We start from the raw sequence: 26,355 nt of genomic DNA, 5'->3' as shown, positions 1-26,355 counted from the left end.
TTACCCTATTCACAGTTCCCCTTTGCATAGTTTATCTGAACCTGTAGCCAAGTCTTTCCATACCTTCCAACAGTCTTGTAAAATGCCTCCCGGTCCAGTCATCCACCCAATCACGTGAGCAAAGCTTTCAGATTCTCTCTCAGGTTACTGTTGTTTTGTTTTGTTTGGGTTTTGAGGCCTTGAGGGTACAAATGTCCCTCCTGGAGCCTTGTGGCCTGCTCCAATCTGAGCTGTTGCCTTCTGAGCTTGCTGAATAGCTGTCATCCTGTAAATTCCTGGTTACCTCTGCCCTAGATAGAATCCCTGTTTCATGAATCTCTTTCTTGGTTTACATCCTTGTTTTGGTTGAGTATCACCTTCTGAGTAAGGGTGCATTATAGGTAACATTTTTGAGACTTTGCTGAGGGAAGCAATCCTGCTTGAAAATAATCATTTGCTCAGAATACTGAAGGCATTATTCCATTGTGTATAATCTTGCTGTTGAGAAGCCCGCTACTTTGTATGGGACTTATTTTATTTTTCTCTCAGGAAGTTTTCAGGTTCTTCTCTTTATTCCCAGTGTTCTGGAATCTCATGATGTTCTTGTGTCAGGCTCTAGGTAAGCCCTTTATATCTGAAAACTCGTGTCCTTTGGAGCTTGGAAAACAATTTTGCATTATGTCATTGATAATTTTCTCCTATAATTTTCTGTTTTCTTTCTGGAAATTCCTTTAAAGTTTTCTTTTAAAAAAACTTATTTTTGAGAGAGAGAGAGAGCACATGTACATGCACGTGCGTGCTTCTGCTCACAGGTGGAGGGGAGTGGCAGAGGAAGAGGGAGACAATCTTAAGCAGGTTCCACGCTTCGGGAGGAATCTGACACAATGTGCAATCTCATGACCCTAAGAGCATGACTTGAGCTGAAATCAAGAGTCAGAAGCTCAGCAGCCTGAGCAACCTAGGCCCCCCTTTCTGGAAACTCTTATTAGTTTTATGATGGGTACGTTGGATGGTCCTACTTTTCTTTATTTTTATATTGTCCACCCAAATGTAAACTACATAAGTATAGGGGTTTTGTCAGTTTGTTATTGTTGATGATGATGATGTAATGACATATTCCAAGAGCCTAAAACAATACCTGGCACACAGTAAACACGTAAGCAATTTTTGATGAATGAAATGAAATCATTTTGTTCAACTTTCTGCGTGAGTTCCTCAACTTTATCTTCAAACCTGTTCACTAAACTTTTTTTATGCCATGTTTTTAATTTTCAAAAACTCATTCTTCAACTAATCTTTCTTTTTATATATAATCATTTTCCTATTTTAGTGATAAAATGTCTCTTATTTCTTTGATTACTGTTTCACAGATATTTTCTCCCACTCTCTAAACTATAGTTTCATAGACATTTTCTTCCACCCTCTAAAATGTTTCAATCCCTTTTCTCTTTCAAGTTGAAGCTTTCCGCCCAATGACTGGTGACCTTTAGCTAGCCATTCCCATTTAAGAGCAAAGAACTGAAAAAGACAGTGGAAGTTGTGCTGCGTAAGTGGGGCTTAGTAGTGTGTGGCTAGAACTTAATGCCTGCAATATCTAAGTGTTTCTAGAGTCCCCTAAGCTTGTTGATATTCCTTCCTAACCTTTAAGTCTCCTTGTAGCAATTATTTGTATCTCCAGCCACTGTTGCCACCACACTGTTCCTAAGCTCTGAGTCCCTAATTATCAGCTGCCATTCCATTTTCCTTTTTAAAAAATAATGCTTGTGGCTGGATTGCCTGGGTGGCTCAGTTGGTTGAGCATCTTGCTCTTGATTTCAGCTCAGGTCATGATCTCAGGGTCATGGAATCAAGACCTGTGTCAAACTCCATGCTCAGCGGAGAGTCTGCTTGAGATTCTTTCTTTCTCAAAATAAATAAATAAATCTTTAAAATAAGTAAATTAATAAAAATGCTTGTGACCGTTTTCTGAATATAGTTAACATACAATATCATGTTAAGTTCAGGTGTACAAATAGCGATTCCACTTCTCTATATGTTATGCTGTGCTCACCACAAGTGCAACTATACCATCTGTCCCCATGGAACATGATTATAATATCATTGACTATATTCCCTAACCTCTGCCTTTTATTCCCTGTATTCATTCACAACTGCCATTCCATTTTCTTTTACCCTTTCTGTCTCTCAGCCTTCAGCCACCTTTTCTTACTCATGTCTTCCTTCTCTTCCCATCTCAGTGTCTATGGAACACCTGCTGTCAGGCACTGTGCTAAGTGCACAGCACTATGATACAAAAATGACTAAGACATAGTGCCTTCCTTCAAGGCCCTCCTGATCTAGGGAAGGAGGCAGCTGTGCACTCAGATGACATCAATACCATGCCTTCCCTGCCCTTATAAAGAAACATATAGGGTGCTGTCTGAGCGCAGAAAAGGGGCTCAGCAAAGCCTTCCCGGAAGTAGAGTGTTTGAGCTGAGCATCAAAGGGTGCTGTTAGTCTTCTATGGCCACTGTAACAAATGACAACAAATGTATTGGCTTAACACAACATCCACTTGTTATCACCCAGCTTTGTAGGTTAGAAATATGGGTACAGTGTAGCATGGCTGCTTCCTAGGCTTTGAGTCTCATAAGGTCAACACCAAGGCATCAGCAACCACATTCCTTTCTGGGGCTCTGGACATGAATCCACTTCCAAGCTTATTCAGGTTGATGGCTAAATTCTGTTTCTTGTAGTTGTGGGACTGAGGGCCTCATTTCCTTGCTGGCTAGCAGCCAGAGGCAGTCTTTGCTTCTAGAAGCCACCCTCATTCCTTCTCATGGTTTCTGTGTGGCCACCCTCTGGCAACACTGAGTTGAGTTTGTCTCATACTCCAAATCTGACTTCTTTTTGCCACACTTCTCTGACTGCAGCTAGAGAAAGTTCTCTGCTTTCAAGGGCTTATGTGATGTGATTGGGCCCACCCGGATAATCCAGGACCATCTTCCACATCTTGGGGAGTGTAACCTTAGTGATGTCTGCATAGTCCCTTTTACTGCAATAGTCACAGGTTTCAGGGATCAGAACTTGGATACCTTGGTGGGGAGCCATTCTGCCTACAATAATTCCATTCCAGAAAAAAATGAGGGAAAGAGTGCTCTGGGCAAAGGCCTGAAGAGGTGAGAAAACAATTGATTTCAGGAAGTCATAGGCAGTTCAATATGACGGCACATGTATCATAATGAGATTGGAGAAAGAGGCAGGAGCCAGATAATAACCCGACCTCAGGAATCCAACTCTTCCTGTTCTCCTTTGAGTCTTTGCCCCCAGTAAGTCTTTTGGAAACACTACATCAGAATGGCCTGAATGTTTCATTTCAACTCTTCCATATTGCCCTTTGAAACTCTCTCTCCTCCCCATCTGAATTCATCTTGTCTGATCCTCCGCTCCATCTTTCCTTCTACAGTCATCTTGCTGCTCACTGTACTGGCAAGAATCTTTGCAACTGGTGCATGTACCATCTGGATGGCCATATGTAATCCTATAAATCCTGGTCTAATTTTCCCACAACACTACTTTCATCATGTCACTACACTACTCAGTGGATCCTGATGGCATTTCTTTGCCTGTAGAACCCAAACCAAATTCTTCAGCCGGATTGCCAAGTCTGAGTGTACCCTGTCATGCCAACATTCTCATGTCCTCTGCCCTAGGCAGCCTGGCCCCTGCTTTGCACCTGCCTACCATATTCACTCCTTCATTCCTTTGCTTTCCCCCCCTTCTTTTTCTATCAGAATGTCTCATTCCCCTTCCCTTCTGTGCATCCAAAACATGCCTAGCCTTTGAGACACAGCATAAATTGCACATTCTTCATGAAACTTTCTCCAAGATGTGAGCTACTATTAATGCTTTGTTTCTCTTCCTAACTTCCAGGGCCCCTGGGTGGCTCAGTGGTTGAGCATCTGCCTTCGGCTCAGGACGTGATCCTGGGGTCCTGGGATCGAGTCCTATATCAGGTTCCCTGCAGGGAGCCTGCTTGTCCCTCTGCCTATGTCTCTCTTTGTGTGTCTCTCATGAATAAATAAATAAAATCTTTAAAAACAACAACAACAAAACAAAACCTCTTCCCAACTTCCCATAGCTCCTGAGGTGTGTCGGTACCATGCAGCTTTACACTAAGTTAAGCACATGTCATTCTTTATCACAAACCTTCTTTGACTTTCATGATGCCATGTGTGGAAGCCCCATCTTCCCAACTGCTCTATAAGGTACTTGTGGACAGGCCCCAGGCCCCAGGCCCCATTCAATTTGGGATAGAATCCTTCTTCTCAGATTTTATCCAAATATCAGACATGTTGTATACAAATTTAAGAAATGTGAAAATGCACATGTACCTCTGTTCTGTCTCTAAATTAAGTAGTCACCTAAACCGAAACTCGAGGGGAGAAAGTTTCCCATAACATCATCTTTCAGATAGGATTATGAAATCTTTATCTCTGGAATCAGAAATTTTTACCAAGTTTCTCTTCATATTTAAAGAGGTCCATGTCAATAAGTGTGTGTCTTTATTCTTGCTTTCTCTAGCTTTCCCCCCACAGGTCAATATTTTGTCAGTTGGCCAAACATGTGGATGATTTATTGCTGCTTAATCTAATTCTTGCATAGTTTTTCACCAGGCAATGATGGGAGGAGAGAACCACTCTTTGGAGAAGCTGCCAGACTTTGCCCTAAGACATTTTGCAAATAAGATACTGGATTGATTGCCAAATTCATTCCAACAAACAAAAATGTACAGTAAATTCAGTTCCAAATCATGAAGTCCATAAGGTTCTCACTAGAGGGCTTCAGGGACTCAAAAACCCAAATCTTTCTTTTGATTCTAAGCAGAAAACTATTACTGGAAGTGCCGACAGTTGATAACTTGGAGATATATGGTCCTATTCTCTTTCTCCAAAATGAGAATGGTGGGCTTAGCAGTAAATTGATAGTGTAAGTAAATCTAGCACTTGAAAGAATTTAATTAAATTTCCTCCATCTTCAGTGTAAACACCAGACAGAATCTATCCTTCTGGTAGGGAGAGGAAATGGAATTCCCCTATGGCAAATGGCTATTGCACTAGACTAGCTCCTGTTGAAAAGGTAGGAATGATGCTCACGCAAGATAGCCCACAGTCAATAGCAGATAAAGACTCTCCAATTTTGAGAGGGAAATATATCACAAAAGAACACTAACATGTCAGCTCCTTAGGAGCACCAAGCACTCATTCTTGTGAGCTCAAATACAATAGCTAATAGATTCCACAGCAAAATGAAAAGGAACCATTTTCACCAGACTAGTAACCAATGTTGCAAGTGTAGCCACAGAGTGGGGGTGGGGGAAGGGATGGAAACATGGGAGGTGTAGACTTTAGTTGAAAAATATTCCAGAATAATGCTATTATTTAGGAATCTAACAACTGCTTTAGAGTTCTAGAAGCCTGGATGGCTAACTGAATTTATTATGGCTACTGGTTTTTTTTTCCTTTTTTTTCAAAAAAGAACAGGAGTTCACACAGAGAGTTTTTAACCAATTCAGATGAATATGCAATAGCTGGTAAAGTGCCACCCAAATCCAGTTGTGCCACTCAGCACCATGTTTACACGGAAAATACCAGTAAAACAAATCTGGAAACAAAACTTTCTTGCAAATGCAGACACTTCCAACTTGATGCAGGTATTCCAACTTGAAGCTTTTATTTTATGAAACAGAGGGAATATAGATTAAAGAGTGGTTACAGGCCTGAATTTGGGCAACCTTGGGACGAAAACAAAAGTTGTCTCATCTTTTTGTCTGTACCCTAGCCTTTCCCACAGCTCCTCTCAGTAGTGATGTTCAGAACCAGTTAGAGTCACCCTCACTCCCCAGGCTCTATGCACCTCTGCTTTTGTGTTCATGCCTCCGCTCTGTCAGGAATGTCCTTGCCTCCTTGCCTCCTTTCTGCTTGGAGTTCTCTTCCTTTGAGACTCAAGGGGCACCTCCTCTGTGAAGTTTCCCAGATTCTGCCCCGACTCCTAATAGCTAACCACTGCTTCCTTTGTGCTACCCCTATCGGGACCTATCTAGGTGTCCAATATTACATCCGAAACTTTTTATCATGTCTTTTTGCATGTCTGTTTCTCTTCTCTAAAGTATAGGTTCATTGAAAGCAGGCACATGCATTTGTAACTCCCAGTGTATTTGTAGCCTTAAGCATGGGAACCAGCACATACTAGTTGCTTGGTATATGTTTGCCAGACAAAAAAAAAAAATGCTTTAAGTACAAGGAATAAAGTAACTGTGATGCCAAAGCAGTGTGCCTAAAAATCATCATTTCATTATTTTATTCATCTTATTGATCGATCCCAACCACCACCTAGTTGATTTATTTGCATAAACATTAAGAGTGGTGTTTACCTCTATTTTGGTCCTTGCAATTGTCTTCCTCGTAGTCCTTATTTTTAAACACTATTCTTTCTCTAGTAGACTGCCAACTTCTTGAGGGCAGGTGGGTGTTTCTTTTGTGCATTGTATACAACAGGCACTCAATAAACATTTGTTAATTCCTTACTTTGTGTATAGCTCTTTTCAGTTGGCAGGGCTCTTCACAGTAACCCAATGTGATAAGCAAAGCATTATTCTCTTCATCCCTTCACTTGTTTTAATTAAAGAAACTGATGATCAGAATGCACCAGAGCCTTGCCCACCTTCCAATAGTGGGCAAGAATCAGGGCTGAAAGGCATCCTGCTTCTTGCACCGAGATCTTTTGCTCCTTCCTCTTGTTCTCCCTGTTTGGACCAACCAGCTTCTCTCTGCAGGTGTTGTCTTTTGAATTTTTTATTTTATTTTTTTTATTTTAGAGAGAGCGAGCTAGTGCGCATGAGCAGGAGGGGCAGAGGGGGAGTGGGGAGAAAGAGAAGGAATCTGAAGCGGACTCTACGCTCAGTGCAGAGCCAGTGCAGGGCTCAATCCTGCAACACAGAGATCATGGCCTGGGCAGAAACCAAGAGTCCGACACTTAACAGACTGAGCTCCCCAGGCTGTTGCCTTTTTGGAGCATTGTCTTCATTTGGTTCATTGATGTAAAGCACCTCCTTGAATAGGTTTGGGAGTTTGGGGGGACTTTTGGTGTTTTGTTTTACTAATTTCAACTTCTATTAGCTTGCAATATAACACAAAGGAACCCTCGCACAGTGTTCTGTATCTTTTTGGTGAAGCAGCTAGATTTTAAGAAAGCTTCTCAACTTGAAACTGTACTTTGCATTTTTTTTACTCTTTTTAAGTGAGATATAATTGACATGTAACATTATATTCATTTCAGGTGTACAACATAATGATTCAATATTTTTATATGTTGCAAAATATAATCAAATGGGGTTTTTTTAGATTTTATTTATTCATTCATGAGAGACACAGAGATACATGCAGAGTGAGAAGCAGGCTCCATGCAGGGAGACCGATATGGGACTCGACTCCGAGACTCCAGGATCATGCCCTGGGCGGAAGGTAGATGCTCAACCACCCAGGTGTCCCTAATCAAATGTTTTTGACAGTGAGTAGTAGTAGCTGCCATGCTTAATGTCAAAAGGAGATCTTTCAGGGCCCGGCCTTTAGTAATATATGACTCTCTTCTGTTTTCTGGACCTAGGACAAAGAACATAATCTTTCTCTGGAGCCAGCCCAGAACCTAGATCAAATTACGTCAAAATCCACATTGGCTTAGTGCTTAGCCAATCACATAATCGACGAGAAAAAAATGATACTGTGCATTTTATACCATGTATCATATTTCTTCAACATCCACTCATTCAGACTGTCTGTCAATCCCGAGAGGGGAGGTAAGGTAAACATTTTTATCCCCAGGTGAAAGATAAGAAAACAGTCCAAGATGATTAATTACGTAGGGTTGGATAGTTATTATTTCCTGGGCTGCAAAAAAAATTTGAGAAGCCTGGAGACTATTTAGAAGAACTTTTAGGGGTGCCTGGGTGGCTCTCGGTTAAGCGTCTGACTGTTGATTTTGGCTCAGGTCATGATCTCGGGGTCATGACATCGAGTTCTGCCATGGGCTCCAAGCTTCTTAAGAAAGAGCCTCCCTCTCTTTCTGCCCCTCCCCCTCCTGCTTGTGCTTCTCTTCCTCTCTCTCTCTCTCTCTCTCTCTCTCTCTCAAATAAATAAAATAAATTTTATCAGCAACCAAGGTGGATATGCACTGTGAGTCAAAAAACTTGAAGCTCAATTAAACCAACCAACCACACAAGAAAAGAGGAGAAACCCTTTTGTAGCTTATTGGCACATTTGAAAGGCTTTTTGTTGAGAGACAAATACTAAATAAATGAAACTTTATTTTTACTACATTAGTCTCTGGCAGGCAAGTATGGAAGCAATGATGTGCTCTGGTTGGCTGGTTCAAATGGTGCTGCAACACCAAAAAAGAGAAAGTAAATTGTACTAATGTTTCAGACATAGCTCACTGTGCAAGAACTTCTCAAACACACTACAGAAAAGATTTCTTTTATGATCCTTGGCAAACTTGAAGGAAGATTCCGATTTGTATTGATATGCCACTTAACTTTTCTGAACCTCTGTTTTTTCATCTATAAAATGAGGGAAATGACTCCTGCTCCACAGAGGGTTGCTGTGGGAGCTATCCAGCTCAGCATCTAGCATATCATGCATTGCAAAGTGGAGGGGCAATTCAGTAAATGAATTGAAAGGTGTTACTTGTCCAAAAAATGTAGTGACAAGGATCAGAGCACCTGGGTGGCTCAATAGGTTAAGTATCTGACTCTTAATCTCAGCTCAGGTCTTGATCTCAGGGTCGTGAGTTCAAGCCCCACAGTGGGCTCCATGCTGGGTATGAAACCTACTAAACCTACTATATATATATATATATATATATATATATATATATATATATAGAGAGAGAGAGAGAGAGAGAGAGACAGAGAGACAGAGAGACAGAGAGAGAGAGATTTGGGGACTATTTTATATATATATATATATTATATAATAGTCGGTATTTCTAACTAAACAAACAGTGAAATCATAAGTATGCCAGATAAGTGCTATTGTCTTTCAAAGCATGTCCCTTAGGAGAACATCTACTTATCCTTGTGATGCCCAAACTATCTCTAGGAATAAGAATTGCCTTCTGAGTCAATTACAGGCCCTCAAGAAAGTCAATCTCATTTCTTAATTGTCACACTTTACTCTTTTTAAAGATAAATTTATTTATTTATTTATTTATTTATTTATTTATTTATTTATTTGAGAGAGCACACACTGGAGGGGGGAGGAGCATAGGGAGAGAATCTCCAAGCAGACTCCCCACCAAGCATGTAACTGGACATGGGGTGCTCACTCCCTGGACCCATGAGATCATGACCCCAGCCAAAACCAAGAGTCATGCTCAACTGACTGAGCCACCCAGGCACCCCACACTTCATTTTTAACTCAACATGTATGGCCTAACTGTATCCCTTGTTTTATTCGTGTGACTTGCCTTTAAGTGGCATGTGGCTATTCCCAAGCCCATTGTCTATCTCCAGTGACCAAGGTCTATCCCAACGGGCTAAATGTGAACATGTGCCACAGGCTATGAAGGCATTTATCAAGTATCTTCACATAATCTTTTAAGAATATTATTTCAAAGAGACTACACACATGCCTAAGTTCTGGCATATTTGTTTTTAAATTAATGTTATCACTTCATATTAGCAGTGTATGGGTAGATATCTGGAGCAGAATAATTGGAGTTGAAGCTAAGGCAAACATCATAGCCTGGTTTTGTTGTTGGAATTGTGTCACTGTCCTTTATAAGCTCTGTCTCCACCTCAGTACTTGGGGCCTTCTTGAGTCCTGGTGGCAAATGTTTTCCAAATGTTCATGGGACCATTCAATTCCCTACTTTGATTTTTAATGTGTACAGTGTCCTACACAACCTTATGCCCCCACAAAGAACCTGGCATAGTGCCTCATACTGAGTAGAATCCTAAATTTGTAGTCTACTAGAGCTAAAGAGAGCTTTAGAGATTGAAACTCTTGAAAGCGATGAATACAGGATTCATTCTTCTCAGTCTTCTGCTGTAGCCTGCACACCACATTTGAATGAATAAACTAAGTCCTCCTAGTTGCTTATTATTTGAATGAACTTGGACATCTCATACTGAATGGCAGTCTTGTTTCTGTAATCTCCTCTTACCCATGATTTACTGCCACAAATATGTTATACTTTGCCATAAGGGTCCCAAGTATAAGCCTCTGCCACTCATTTCCTAGCATGATACTACAAATGTACTTATCTTGATGTGTAGGCAAAAATTGGCAGAATCTCTGTCATAATCCCTGGTAGTCAGTCTCAAATACTTAGCCAAAAAACTATTATTTATAATAATATAAAACCTGATTTCATTTCATTCAATGAATAACATCAGCAGTTATTAATGACATAGTTGGATCAATATAAGCAGATCTAAAACTAATTATGCAGTTAGTTTGCCTTCAGATCATTATGGAATAAGTAAGTAAATATTGTCCAGTTAGCAGTAACACCCAAAATATGAGATTGTGTTCAACCACAATGTTGGTTTAAGTGATGTGATTATATGATGTGATTATACTCTGATTATATTAGGCAAAAGTCCAACCGGATGAACTAAATGTTAATATTCAATAAAATGCTGCAGTAACATACAAATTAGCTAGTTCTTTGGGGTCACTTTCCAATCCATAAAAATACAATTTCTAAATGACACAACTATCTACTGCCACAGATCTTCCACACCCCTTGTCTCTTATTTCATGGAAATATGCTGTGGTTTTTTTAAGAAAGAGCCTTTGGAGACTGTCAGTTCACAAACAGTGACTCTGAATTGGATTCCTTCCCCTTCTTTAGGTAAAAGTCTAAGTCTCCTGGTTCTCTTCATTCTCTACCTACTCCATTCTCTATAGTGTTCTCTTACCAGCTCTCATCTTGCTGACCCAAAGGAAAATTCAATGAGTGCGTGAAAAAAGCTCACAAAGTCCAACCAAGAGCCCTAAATGTGTAATGCCAGGATACAGGAAACAAACTCTTCAGTTAGAACCCCTTTTATAGAGTAAAAAAATCACTGGAGGAATTGGATCTAGGGAATCCATCTTTTGAAAAAAGACATGAAGACAAAATGCTCCTCTGGAAGTCATTACAATTTTTTGAAGATTTTATTTATTTATTTATTTATTTATTTATTTATTTATTTATTTATTTATGAGAGAGAGAGAGAGAGAGAGAGAGGCCGAGACACAGGCGGAGGCAGAAGCAGGCTCCATGAAGGGAGCCCGACATGGGACTCAATCCCAAGTCTCCAGGATCAGGCCCTGGGCTGAAGGCGGTGCTAAACCGCTGAGCCACCACGGCTGCCCTCATTACAATTTTAAAATGAACTTGTAGATATTCATACCCTGACATTAAGGACCTAGAGGAGTCTTATGATAGGCATTTAAATGAAAAACACAGAGTACAAAATAGGGTGTGTAGTGTAATAATATATACAGGTATGCCCTGCTTTTCCAAAGTTCCCATACACCACTTCACTTTTATGAAAGACATACATTGATACCTGTTTTTGCTAACTGCAAGAAGTCTGAAGAGGATTTTCACTTTAGAGAAAAAGAGGAAAAGCAAAGAGAGGGTTGCGTTTGGGATTTGCACTGAGCTCTTAGAGAGGCAGCTTGTACCCCGAGCAGTGAGAGTGGTGCTTCCCAGCCCCTTCTCTGGCAGCTACCATCACCATCTCAAGCATCCAGCCGCCAGAGCTTCGAACTGTGTCTGCAAGCATCTGTGCTTTATCTTGGTTTATTTTGTCCTCCATTAGCAAGACGTGTACTAAGGTACCAAAAAAGGGAGGTGATTTTTTTGGATCTGGGAATGCTCAAAATGTTTTCCATATCATGAATGGCAATTGCTTCTTAGCTTTAAGCCATTTCAGCTTATGAAAAGCTTCATAGGGATGCTCTACTTTTAGATAGTGGGGGAAACATCTTAAATGTGGTACAGCTGATATGGTGTGATAAGAATGGTACTTTACCTCTGTGGTCTTCTTCCCCAAATACCATAACCCCAATCTAATCATGAGAAAAACATCAGTCAAACCCCATTGAGGGACATTCTACAAATAACTGACCAGCATTCCTCAAAACTGTCGATGTCAACAAAAACAAAGAAAGTGGGGCAGCCTGGGTGGCTTAGTGGTTTAGTGCTGCCTTCAGCCCAGGGCCTGATCCTGGAGTCCCGGGATCGAGTCCCACATCGGGTTCCCTGCATAGAGTCTGCCTGTGTCTCTGTCTCTCTCTCTCTGTGTCTCTCATGAATAAATAAATAAAATCTTAAAAAAAAGAAAGTGTGAGAAAATGTCATAGCTAAGAGAAGCCTAAGAAAATATGACAACTATCGAAAGATGAATGGATACAGAAGATGTGGTTTATGTATACAATGGAATATTAGCCATTAGAAACGACAAATACCCACCATTTGCTTCAACGTGGATGGAACTGGAGGGTATTATGCTGAGTGAAGTAAGTCAATCGGAGAAGGACAAACAATGTATGTTCTCATTCATTTGGGGAATATAAATAATAGTGAAATGGAATATAAGGGAAGGGAGAAGAAATGTGTGGGAAATATCAGAAAGGGAGACAGAACATAAAGACTCCTAACTCTGGGAAATGAACTAGGGGTGGTGGAAGGGGAGGAGGGCGGGGGGTGGGGGTGAATGAGTGACGGGCACTGAGGGGGGCACTTGATGGGATGAGCACTGGGTGTTATTTTGTATGTTGGTAAATTGAACACCAATAAAAAATAAATTTATTATAAAAAAAGAAAATATGACAACTAAATGCAATGTAGTAACTAATAGATAGGATTTTTGGACAGCAAAAGGGCATTAGGTAAAAACTAACTAAGGAAATTTGAATGGATTGCCATTAATGATAATGAAGCAATATTGATTCATTAATTATATCAAATGTACCATAATAATGTAAGATGCTAATCATGGGGGAAACTGAGTGTGGGTAATATGGGAACTCTGTACTGTCTTCACAATTTTTCTGTAAATCTCAATCTACTGAAAAATAAGTTTTTTTTTAAAAAAATAAGTTTATTGAAAAATGCATAACTGTCATTACCTCTGGGTAGTAGGATTTTAGGTAAACTTTATGTTCTTCCTTTTCACAGATTATAGTTTTCTATGATTTACATGTATTGCTTTACTAATGAGGAAAAACATTTATTTGTAAAAGTATGTGAATTTCTTTTTATTCATCACAATAGCATCTGCATATATTTAAAACATCATATATATGTACCAGATCTATTTATTGCACACCATGTTTTCTGTTTACATGGATTTGCAAGTCCATAAAGGATACACAGCCTCTAGTCTGGAAAATTTGACCTTAACCTTAGATGAATCTGGAATCCTGTCCCTAGTCCAGTCTTTCCTGATCACTGTGGAAGGAGGCTGAACTGCCAGGCTGTCTGAAAACTTTTTGGAATCTCCGTTTTTACTCTCTGCTACCTTTTCCTAAGTCAGATGTACCCCCAAATGATGTCATTAATTAATTAGAGAATAGGATAAGAGGTGGGGAAAACTAGTCATAATGTCCCTGTAAATTATAGTGTCAACTCAGTTCACACTCAAAAGGCATTTTCCTAAACTTAATGTAAAATGTTCATTTTTTCTGACACCCAAATCTGTGCTTAAAAGATTTACTTTTCAAGCTAAATCCTACTTATTTGCACATATTTAATTTTAGTTTGCAAATTTACATAAAAGATGGAGGAGAAAATAAAAGGCTTTATTTCCTATTAGGTACCTGGCACACTGTCGCTGATGAGTGCAAATTTCCTTCCTTCCCTCCTTCTTTGTCATTATGTCCATAGCTCTTGCATTTTTTACACCACTTACTTGCCCTCAGGTGTCATCTCAAGTGTCCTAAAATTCATCTCCCCAAAACATGGTTTACAGTGTCACAAGTGACCGAAGGGACAAGCAAAAACAAAGGATAAACCTCATTTTAATCCATTAGAATTTTTTATGAAATACTTCCTAGGTGCTTGGGATATAGGGCCTGGCACATAGTACCAGTCAACAAACATTTGTTGAGCTAACGAACAGGGTTCCTCTCATCAGGGAGTTCACACAAGAGTGGAAAAGACAGACAAACAGAAAATCAAAATACGGTGTGTAAGAACGATGTTCTATGAAAGCATAGAGGAGGGGTGTCTTACCTTCCCTGAAGCACCCAACCATGGCAGCCAGAAAGGGAAGATCTTCAAGCTAAAATCCAGGGGATAGAGTAGGAGTGAAATGGGAGAGGTGGTACATGTGGGCTGCAAGAATTTGGAAAAGGAAAAGGTGCAGAGGCAAAAATGCTCATGGTATATGTAATAAATAAATCTTAAAAAAAATAAAGTCACTTTTGAGTCAAATTAAGGAGATCCTTGAATGCCCAATTGAAGAATGTGTATGTACTTCATCTTGGAGGCAACAATGCATCATCACTGTTATGTTTGAGTGGGGTGCTGACTGATGTCTACAAAGTAGTTTTTCAGAACAGTATTCTAGAAATTTTGGGTTGACCCAGAAGAGACAATATTAGAGGAGGAGAGGTAGTTGTAGTGTGAAGTGATGAAGACCCGAACTAAGATGATGAGACTGAGAATGGGAAGAAGTAGTGACAAATGGATACAGGAAATATTCATGAGGAAGAATCAACAGAAACTGGTGGCCTGACCAAGTGGAAGAAGGAAAGGGCGATAATCCATACAACAGATACCCACAAAGTACATGTGCTTCATCAGTTGATTTGACTTGCCTTGGTCCTCAAACCAGATCTTGCTTCGGAGTCCCCCAGTGGGCTTATTCAATCACAGATAGCTGGGCCCAACCACTGAATTTCTGGCTTGGTAGGTCTTTGATGGGACCTGAGACTGCATTTCTTTTTTATTCTATTTTATTTATTTATTCATGAGAGAGAGAGAGGCACAGACACAGGCAGAGGGAGAAGCAGAGGGAGAAGCAGGCTCCCTGCAGGGAGCCCAATGTGGGACTCGATCCCAGACCCCGGGATCATGCCCTGAGCTGAAGGCAGATGCTCAATCACTGAGCCACCCAGGTGCCCCTGAGACTGCATTTCTAACAAGTTCCCAAGTGATATCAATGCTAGTGCTCTGGAGACTATAATCTGGAACCACTGGAGTATGGACTGTGTCATACCTCTTCCAGCAAACAGACCATTAGAATCATGTCTTAGGCTTTTCAACATAAGGTGCTGGAACAACCAGCCGGCTGTGAGAGAGCAAGACCTCAGCGGGTAAAAGAAACAATAAGAACAGGGCCACGCATAAACAGCAACAGCTTTATCCATGTGGCAAAAACCAATTACTCCTGCAGTCGGTCCGTCCTGAAGACAGCAATGGTGATGGACAGACAGCCAGGCCTGCGGAGATCAGCTCTCCCATCCCCCACAACCCCCTAGTTAAGGCTCCTCTGAGTCCTGTGCAGTAGATCACGTCCGCAGTCCCCTGCTGCCCCTCACATGATTGGTTTCTTGAGTTGTTTTTCCTCCCTTGTTTCCACGTACTTTACATTCTAGGTAATAAAACTGAGAGCCAACCCGAACTCTCTCGGGGCTTCACCTCGGCACCTGCACTTCTTGGTGATACCTGCCAGTGGAGGCCCTTTCGGGCCTCTCTTTGTTCCAAGATTTCAGACTCTGAATAATCATTTCTCTCATCTGAAGATGCCATGTGGCAGTTAGGCACATGCAAAAGAATGAAATTGGACCCTTACCTCATACTATATCTACAAATTAACTCAAAATGGATCAAAGAACTCAATCTAAGACCTAAACATATATATATATGTGTGTGTATATATATATATATAAACTCTTAGAAGGAAATGTAGGGTAAATCTTCATGACAGTGGATTTGGCAAAGAACTCTTAGATACAACACCAAAAGCACAAGCCACCAAATAAGAAGTAGATAAATTGAACTTAGTCAAACTTAAAAACTTTTGTGCTTCAGAAGACACTATCAAGAAACTGAAAGACAACCCAGAGAATGAGAGATTATATTTGCCAATCATATGTCTTTTAAGACACTTGTGTCTAGAATATAAAGAACTCTTACAACTCAACAAGAAAAAGACCAATAACCCAATTTTGAAATGGGAAAAAGATCAAAATAGGCATTTCTCCAAAGAAGATATACAAATGGCCAATAAGCACATGGAAACATGTTCAACATCATTAGTCATCAGGGAAATGCAACCATGGCAGGGACAAGATTATAGAAGACCTTATCTTCTCTGCATGTGAGTTTGTACTTTGTCTTGATAGGGAGTCACTGCAATCAGCAGAAAGATGTTGTCAGCATTGCTTCAAACAGACTTGCTTCGGGATGCCTGGGTGGCTCAGCGGTTAAGCGTCTGCCTTCGGCTCATCACGTGATCCTGGAGTCCCTGGATGGAATCCCACATCGGGCTCCTTGCATGGAGCCTGCTTCTCCCTCTGCCTGTGTCTCTGCCTCTCTCTGTGTCTCTTATGAATAAATAAATAAAATCTTTAATAAAAAACAAAGAGATTTGCTTCATGACACTGGTAGAAGAGTGAAGGAGGGATTACAAGCTTATAAATCATTTTGGAGGCTATTACAAAGTTTAGGAATGAGATGTCACACAAGTGTTTCTACAACCTCTCCACACACTAGAGCAAACATAAAGTGGGTCAAACATAAGAAATAATTAAGGAAGTAGAATTGGTAGGACGGTAATTGTTTGGTTATGGGAAGCTAAGATGAAGAAAGAGTTGAGAATATCCAAAGTTCTATTTTTAATAACTGGTGGGTCGTGGTACCATTTACTGTGCTAGAAAACACAAGAAGGGGATTTGTGTGGAATCAGAAAAGCCAGGGGAATTTTCAAAAAGAAAACCATAGCTGGGGGCATCACAATGCCAGATTTCAGGTTGTACTACAAAGCTGTGGTCATCAAGACAGTGTGGTACTGGCACAAAAACAGACACATAGATCAATGGAACAGAATAGAGAACCCAGAAGTGGACCCTCAACTTTATGGCCAACTAATATTCGATAAAGGAGGAAAGACTATCCACTGGAAGAAAGACAGTCTCTTCAATAAATGGTGCTGGGAAAATTGGACAGCCACATGCAGAAGAATGAAACTACACCACTCTCTTTCACCATACACAAAGATAAACTCAAAATGGATGAAAGATCTAAACGTGAGACAAGATTCCATCAAAATCCTAGAAGAGAACACAGGCAACACCCTTTTTGGTTTTTTTTTGTTGTTGTTGTTGTTGTTGTTTTTCCAACACCCTTTTTGAACTTGGCCACAGTAACTTCTTGCAAGATACATCCATGAAGGCAAAAGAAACAAAAGCAAAAATGAACTATTGGGACTTCATCAAGATAAGAAGCTTTTGCACAGCAAAGGATACAGTCAACAAAACTAAAAGACAACCTACAGAATGGGAGAAGATATTTGCAAATGACGTACCAGATAAAGGGCTAGTTTCCAAGATCTATAAAGAACTTATTAAACTCAACACCAAAGAAACAAACAATCCAATCTTTTTTTTTTTATTTTTCAAACAATCCAATCTTGAAATGGGCAAAAGACATGAAGAGAAATCTCACATTGGAAGACATAGACATGGCCAACACGCACATGAGAAAATGCTCTGCATCACTTGCCGTCAGGGAAATACAAATCAAAACCACCATGAGATACCACCTCACACCAGTGAGAATGGGGAAAATTAACAAGGCAGGAAACCACAAATGTTGGAGAGGATGCGGAGAAAAGGGAACCCTCTTGCACTGTTGGTGGGAATGTGAAATGGTGCAGCCACTCTGGAAGACTGTGTGGAGGTTCCTCAAAGAGTTAAAAATAGATCTGTCCAACAACCCAGCAATTGCACTGCTGGGGATTCACCCCAAAGATACAGATGCAGTGAAACACCGGGACACCTGCACCCCGATGTTTCTAGCAGCAATGTCCACAATAGCCAAATTGTGGAGGGAGCCTCGGTGTCCATCGAAAGATGAATGGATAAAGAAGATGTGGTTTATGTATACAATGGAATATTACTCAGCCATTAGAAATGACAAATACCCACCTTTTGTTTCAATGTGGAGGGAACTGGAGGGTATTATGCTGAGTGAAGTAAGTTAATTGGAGAAGGACTAACATTATATGGTCTCATTCATTTGGGTAATATAAAAAATAGTAAAAGGGAATAAAGGGGAAAGGAGAAAAAATGAGTGGGAAATATCAGTGAGGGTGACAGAACATGAGAGACTCCTAACTCTGGGAAACGAACAAGGGGTGGTGGAAGGGGAGGAGGGCGGGGGGTGGGGGTGACTGGGTGGCGGGCACTGAGGGGGCATTTGACGGGATGAGCACTGGGTGTTATTCTATATGTTGGCAAATTGAACACCAATAAAAAACAAATTTATTATTACAAAAAAAATTTAAAAAGTAAAAAAAAAGAAAACACAAGAAGGGAAGTTCACTTTTTTTTTTAAGATTTTATTTACTTATTCATGAGAGACACAGAGAGATACAGAGACATAGGCAGAGGTAGAAGCAGCTCCTTGCAGGGAGCCCAACGTGGGACTCAATCCCCAGACCCAGGATCTTGCCCTGAGCTGAAGGCAGATGCTCAACCGCTAAGCTACCTGGGCGTCCCAAGAAGGGAAGTTCTAGAGATTAAAAGGAACAACAAGGATGGGTGCCTGGCTGGCTCATGAGTCAGTCAGAGCCCCACGCTGGGTATAGACATTGCACTAAAAAACACACAAGCATATGCTGAATATCAAACATGGTAAGTTTGAGATGCCCTTATGATCAGCCAACTCCCTCGGCTCTCTAAGTGATCCTTTGAGTTAATTTTGTTTATCTTGTCCATGTGGGAAGAGCATTCACTGAGTTAATTAGCCCAAGTGCTGTCATCTGCTTGAAAATTAGATTTCTCTCTGTAAAATGATTATTCAGACTTTCAGGAAATTGTTCACAGGAGGGGGTTCACCTCTCAAACCTCACCTTCAAACTTCTAATCCCTCAGCATTCCAGGTGACACAAAACAGAATTCCAGACCATTCAAAGCTGGAGGTCAATCTACCACTCACAATTGAGCCTTGGTGATCTCCCTAAGGTGCCCATTTTGAGCAGCAGCAACCCGGCCTCTCACCCACTGACACTGTCCCAGCAACAAGGAAGTGTGTTGTGTCTTCTTCGTTTTAGTCCAGGAAGCAGATTTTATTTTTATTATAAAAACTTTGAAAATAAAGAAAAAGAACAAAAAAGGGGATGTTTCTAGCTTAATCTTTTGCTGCCACCTAGTGTCAGTACTCAGCATATTCAGCTAGCCACTCCAGATAAGAAAATTAACAGGGTTTCTGCATTGCCACAAATTCGAAGCAGACAATAACAATGATCTGTTTTAGAAAACAATATCTACATTTACATTAATTTTTCATATTATTTCTCACATTTTTTAAGATTTTAATCTTATATAATCTCTATACCGACCTGGGGCTTGAACTCAAAACCCTGAGATCAAGAGACCTGCTCCACCAACTGAGCCAGCCAGGTGCCCTAGTACTTCTCATATTTATATATCAGCCTTTTCTAGGATTAAAACACTAGTCCTTTTAAATGACTGAGAATTCAATTTTAAGGCAATTTATTTCTAGCCTCAATTTTGGTTACCTGCTGGGGGAATTCCTGAGAACACATGGAAGCCCAAGTAGCTCAGAATATCACTTTCTGTAAGTTGTAACAATTTTGAGAAAACACTTAGGATAAATTACCCTTGGAAGCTGAATCAGATGGGACTGGAGTCTATAATGTTCCCATAACCATACTTTACAACTTTGGAAGAATCTTCAATTTCACATTAAGCCTCTATATGAAATATCTAAAATTTAGCCTGGCTTATAATTATTTTAAATTACCATTTATAAAGAAGAACAAATTAGTAAATGGAGGAGAAGAATGACTTTTTTCCTAGCTTTTTTGAGATGTAATTGACATATAACATTGTGTAAGTGTAAAGTGTACAATGTGACGATTTCATACATGTTTTGTGAAATGATTACCATGATAAGGTCAATGCATCCCTCACCTCATATATTTACCTTATTTGTGCATGCGTGTGCATGTGCATGTGTGTGTGTGTGGTGAGAACTTTTAAGACCTACTTTCTTAGCATCTTCCGTGGATACAATACAGTATTGCTAACTATAGTCACTATGTTGTACATCACATCCCCAGAACTTATTCATCTTCTACCTGGAAGTTTGTACTCTCTGACCACCTCTGCCCATTTTCCCCTACCCCCTGCCCCTGCCAACTACCAATCTGTTCTCTATTTCTATCAGTTTGGGTTCTTGTTTCTTCAGGTTCCACATCGAAGTGAGACCATACCATATTGGTCTTTCTCTGATTTATTTCACTTAGCATAACATCCTCTAGTTTCATCCATGTTGTCATAAATGACAGGATTAGGGGCACCTGGGTGGCTCAGCAGTTGAGCATTTGTCTTTGGCTCAGGGCATGTTCCCGGAGTCCCGGGATCGAGTTCTGCATCTGGCTCCCCACAGGAAGCCTGCTTCTCCCTCTGCCTATGTCTCTGCCTCTCTCTGTGTCTCTCATGAATAAATAAATAAAACCTTTAAAAATGGCAGGATTTCCTTTTTTTAATGGCTGAGTGATATTTTATATATATATATTTCCATGTCTTGGCTATTGTAAATAATGTTGCAGTGACCATGGGGGTGCAGATATGTCTTCAATACAGTGACTTAATTTCCTTTGGATATAAATCCAGAAGTGGGATTGCTGAATCAATTGGTACTTCTATTTTAAATTTTTTGAGGTACCTCCATACTATGTTTCACAGTGGCTGCACCAGTTTGTATTCCCACCAGCAGTGCACTAGGGTTCCCTTTTCTCCACATCCATGCCAACATGTGTCACTTCTTATCTTTTTGATAATGGCCAAAGAATGACCTCCAATCGCCTGCAATAATTTTGAGAAAACAGGAGTATTTGCATACACATCATTAAAAATAGAGTTTGAAGTATTGTGTGGTAATAAATCATGTAGGCAGTGGAAGCATTCAGGAGGATTACATTTGTATTTGGAAGTACTAGAGCTACAGAGGCCAAGTAAGAAATTAAAAATGTAAGGTTTGTTAAGATGAACATACCAGTTCTCTGCTTGAATCTGCATCTGCTAGCCTTAGGTAAGTTACTTACCTTTCTGAGCCTAGTTTCCTCACCCTTCACTAGGGATGATGATAACAATACTTGCTGTGGGTTGCTGTGAGGATTGAAGTATTCCACCAACTTCCTGACATATAACAAGCACTCAATAAGTAATAACTGCTATTTGTAATAACAGTATTAAAAAATAATTCAGCTTACCCCTTACCTCCTCCCATGGAGTTAAATGTGGTACCAGTTGCAAGAGAAGGAGGTTCCCTGTTGTAAATGCTCCAAGGCATTTTGGAAAGTGATTGTGACAACCTCAGTTTCAACAGCAAGTACCACAGACCCAAGGTCAAATGATCCCTGGTGGGTAACGGAGGCATGTTCTCAGAGAGGATATGAAATAGGTAGGAACAACCAGACTTGCTCAAGATTAGAGAATGTGAGAATAAAGCCCAAAATCTTTGACATTGTCTTACAGCCCATCACTGCTTTACACTCCAGAAAAACAGAACTGCTTGCTGTGAAAAAAGATGGTGAATATACCGCAGGTTCTGGGGTCAGACTGACCTGCGTCTGACTTCAAACTCTGCCCCTGATAAACTGTGCGACTTTGTATAAGTTACCTAACGGCTCTGAGCCTTACTCCCTTCACTGTAAAATTGGGGATGATAACAGTACTTAACTCTTATGGTTATTGCAAGAATTAAAATGATGTGTGTAAATCACGATTCCTCTCATATAGTCTGTCATCCATAAATTATTATCAGTACACCATGAAATCATCCCACTTGCCACTACATCAAATATGGCCTTGATATTTGAACTAGCCTGGTAGTTTCAAACGAACAGTAATAATCTGAGAAGCAGGTCTTTCATGTCTTTAGCTTTCTAAAGTTCAATTCTGACCATAATCACCCATTATTAAACACTTACCATATGCCAGGAATTAAGATACTTTTTCTTGATTTTTGCAACACCTAAATAAGACAGATGCTATTTCCCCCTTTACATGTGACCAAAAGGAGGCTGAGAGAAGATTGAGTAACTTTTCCCAGGTCACAGAGGAGGTGTGGCCAATATTTGAACCTGGGCCTGGGTGCCAAATCCCCTACTTCTGCCCATTGTAGTATTGCCTGACCTCTGTGAAATCACCCTCCATGACTTCCCACAGCCTTCAGGGAAAAGGTCAAACCCCTCAGCTTACTGCATAAGGCTTTTCTTCATCTGGCTCTGGTGCCTACTGACCCCTCTGACCTCTTCACCTACAGCCCAACCACCTCCTCAAAAAAACATTTCCTGACACCCTTTCTGGGTCTCCCAGAGCACTGTGGCCATATCTCTATCATGACACTTGTCACATTGTGGTGTAAATATTGACTTAATTGTATGCGTTCTTCAAAAGGTCATGAACTCCTATGGGCACTGTGTCTTATCCATCTTTCTATTCCCACTATCTGGCAAGTATTTGGCACAGAGTAGGAATTTAATCAATGTGCATTGACTGAATGAATACTTGAATGAGTGGATTAATACTGAGCATGGAAGGCCCAAATATAACATCCTACCACTTTTTAGAACAGTGGTGCTTAAGGTAGGGTTCTTGGAGCAGCAGCAGCAGCATCTGGGAACTTAGAAATGCAAATTATGGGCCCTGCTCCAGAAACAGAAACTCTGGGGGGGGAGGGCTAGTTAGGGCCCCAGCCACCTGTATGTTACCAACACTTCCAGGTTACCTTCAAATGCATATAAATTAAGAATAGGTTTATACAATGGATTTAAATTGCCCATAAACATACACATATAAACAAGAAAAATGTTATGGCTATTATTCATACTAATTCCTTAAATTTATTTGGTTCTTAATAGATTACAAAATGCTTTCCTAATGACTGTATTTGAAAGGAAAGATGAAATAGGGAGAATGATAAAGGGGTTCAGATTGGTATGTTACACTCTTACTTAATAGGCCCCTCAGGGGATCCCTGGGTGGCGCAGCGGTTTGGCGCCTGCCTTTGGCCCAGGGCGCGATCCTGGGGACCCGGGATCGGGTCCCACGTCGGGCTCCCGGTGCATGGAGCCTGCTTCTCCCTCTGCCTGTGTCTCTGCCTCTCTCTCTCTCTGTGACTATCATAAAAAAAAATAGGCCCCTGAGCTCCTAGAGAGAGAACTTTCTCAGCTGCCACATCTGGAAAATAAGAGTTTTGTGCCCCTAAAAGAGCATTTGCCACGTTAGACTGGGGAAGTGGCTTCTGTGGTAAGCAGCCCTTCCCACAAAATCCCATTGGTTGGATGAAGAATTCCAGGTGGGCAAGGTTGAATGTGATTAAATCTTAGTTGGGGTTGTAGGAAAGCTAGAGCTATAGGGAAGAAGGTCTACTCAGGCTGAGGGGTACCTGAGTACTTTTAATACTTTATGCAGGCATGAAGTTTCATTACACAAAATTATATCACCACGTTCTCAGTTAAAAAAAATTTTTTTCACTCTCAGAGAAAAACACAGTGAAAGGAAGTAAAATTTTATGGCAATTTCCTTTGGGTAGTGGTATTTCATTTTTTTTAAAGAGGTTTTTTGCGAAAAACTTTTTGTATAATGAGAAAAGGATAATAAAGTCATAAAATTTGTTCTGTGTACCTGGGGAGACTGATATGCAGAACCAGCAGATGGTTCAGCTGGAGGCAGAATCTGACAAGGGAAATTGGGATCTCAGAGGTAAGAAGGAGCTGGGAAGGACCCAGAGCAGTGTTTATTGAGAGGCCCATCTAAAGCAATGAAGAGGAAATGCCCTGCCGAAGACTTTTGTAGGCAAAAACCTAGGACACTACTAACTCAGGCTCTGTTAATCCAAAGGCAAGTTCAAGCCAAGGAGTGGGAAGCGCCTGGGACACCAATATCATGGGGCTTGGGTTTCTTCCCAGGACCTGGAAGGTGAGAGGGCTCCCTTGGGAGGGTGGAAGTGAGGGAAAATGATCCAGAACAGTTTATGGCTCCAGGGCTTGCAACTGAAGGAGGTAGCAACCGGAAAGGGACAACTAGTGCCTGAAGCAAACTTTCACACTTACCACTTGTGCTGAGCCATTTGCACAAAACAGGATTAGGTACCTGTAACTTACATATTCTGCGTATAGTTTATACCCTAAGATTTCTTCACTATGGTAGAAAGTCAGCTGTGTTCTTAAAACTGATTGCCTGAGCTGCAGTTACTTTCTAGTGGAGGCTGATACAGAAGTACAACAGAAGTTCTGAATATCAAGGGCATACTATCTGGAGAAGTGACCCTCCCCCATCCTTGAGCCTTGGGAGTGGAAAGTTGTTATGTGAGCATTTTACATTTATGAAGCAGTTAGTGTTTGGAAGGCTAAGTGCTTTGAATGGGTTGTCTCATTTATTCTTCCAAGGAGCCTTATGAGCTAGTTACGGCCATCGTGTCCAACTTTACTAAACTAGGGAATGAAGATCTAGCTTGCAAAGTAGAATGTTAAGACTATCTGATTCTGAAGCCCAAATTCCTTCTATCATACTATCCTGCATTTGTTAGTCCTGAAAATACCCTAAAGTGAGAAACAGTATCTCTAAAAGACTAAAACTAGTAATACCTAGGGTGAGGTTACAAAAAAAAACCACATGCAGTGTCGGTAGGAATGTGAATTGGTATGATGTTTCTGAAGGACAATTTCACAATATTGACCAGAGATTTTAAATGCAAGTACCCTTTTGTTTCAATGATTTCCATCACCAAGATATAGTAAGCGAAAAAAAAAAAGCAAGGTGCAGAATGATGTGTATAGTAAGATCTCTTTTAAAATAACTTTTAGGGGATCCCTGGGTGGCTCAGTGGTTTAGCGCCTGCCTTTGCCCCAGGGTGTGATCCTGAAGTCCCGGGATCCAGTCCCACATTGAGTCCCACATTGGGCTCCCTGAATAGAGCCTGCTTCTCCCTCTCTGTGTCTCTGCCTCTCTCTCTCTCTCTCTCTGTCTTTCATGAATAAATAAAATATTTTAAAAAATAAAAAATAAATAAAATAAATTAAAAAAAAACATATAGGGTGGCCCGGGTGGCTCAGCGGTTTAGCGCCGCCTTCAGTCTAGGTTGTGATCCTGGAGACCCGGGATCGAGTCCCATGTCGGGCTTCCTGCGTGAAGCCTGCTTCCTTCTCCCTCTGCCTGTGTCTCTGTCTCTCTCTCTCTGTGTGTCTCAAATGAATGAATAAATAAAATCTTAAAAAAAATAAAAAATAAAAATACATATAGATGGGTTGATAAAAATGCTAGCACATTCAGCACCCTTGAAACACAAGAAGGTTTTAACAATAAATATATTTGGAAAGAGTAACTCGGTTATTATTTTTGTGCCATTGGGAGATATTTGGTCTTTTAAAGTTTTGTTTTCCTATGTCCACTGGTATTTTTTTAAGTAACACTTTACCAAGTCTTTTAAATAAAAAACAAAGAGACAGCATTTATTGAGGATTGGTCATGAGCAAGGAACTGAACTAAGCATCTTACATATACTACTTTATTGTATTTTCACATGAAATGGTTAGCTTCATTTTACAGATGAGAAGCTAGAGCCTTGGACTGGTGAAATCACTTGCTTGTGGTGCCACAGCTAAGGAGGTAGGCAAGCGGCCGCATAAATGCCTTCCTTGGTTCAGAGACCTTGGCACTCAACTGCCTGGCTGTGCTCTTCTAATTGGGTTTTTAACTCTCATTGGCTAATAAAAGTAAACTTGCGAACAACTGGAGTCTAATGAGATAATGTATGTGAAAATACTTTTCTAAGTATAGAGATGTTTGGGGCGGATAGAACAGGCAGCAGGAGGGAGTTTAAATTGGGCAGACTTGTCCACTGATCCCCAGACAGTCAGGATATTGTTTTTTGAGGAAGTGATGATCAACAAATTTCTTCTTTCTCCTTTAAAAATATCATGAAATGGTATTTATTCCCTCTTCTCCCCAATAACACCTGATCATTGTTGAAAAATGAAAAAGTTGTGGAGAAATGAAAATCCTTTCATAATACCTCTCATGGATACTTCATGACTTGTTTCAGTTGTTAATGGACACGCAACTATATATTGCACACTTT

At 40.5% G+C, this 26,355-nt stretch overlaps 1 long non-coding RNA gene across 1 annotated transcript in view; it reads right to left on the bottom strand.

Moving 5' to 3' along the window:
- Nucleotides 1–26,355, bottom strand: part of LOC129518709 (uncharacterized) — a 122,496-nt gene that overhangs the window by 94,079 nt on the left and 2,062 nt on the right. The gene's annotated exons all lie outside the window — the stretch shown is intronic.

Source organism: Nyctereutes procyonoides, unplaced genomic scaffold, assembly GCF_905146905.1.
Source record: "Nyctereutes procyonoides isolate TBG_1078 unplaced genomic scaffold, NYPRO_anot_genome, whole genome shotgun sequence".
Classification (NCBI taxonomy): Eukaryota; Metazoa; Chordata; class Mammalia; order Carnivora; family Canidae; genus Nyctereutes; species Nyctereutes procyonoides.
This window is presented reverse-complemented; position numbering and strand designations above follow the sequence as displayed.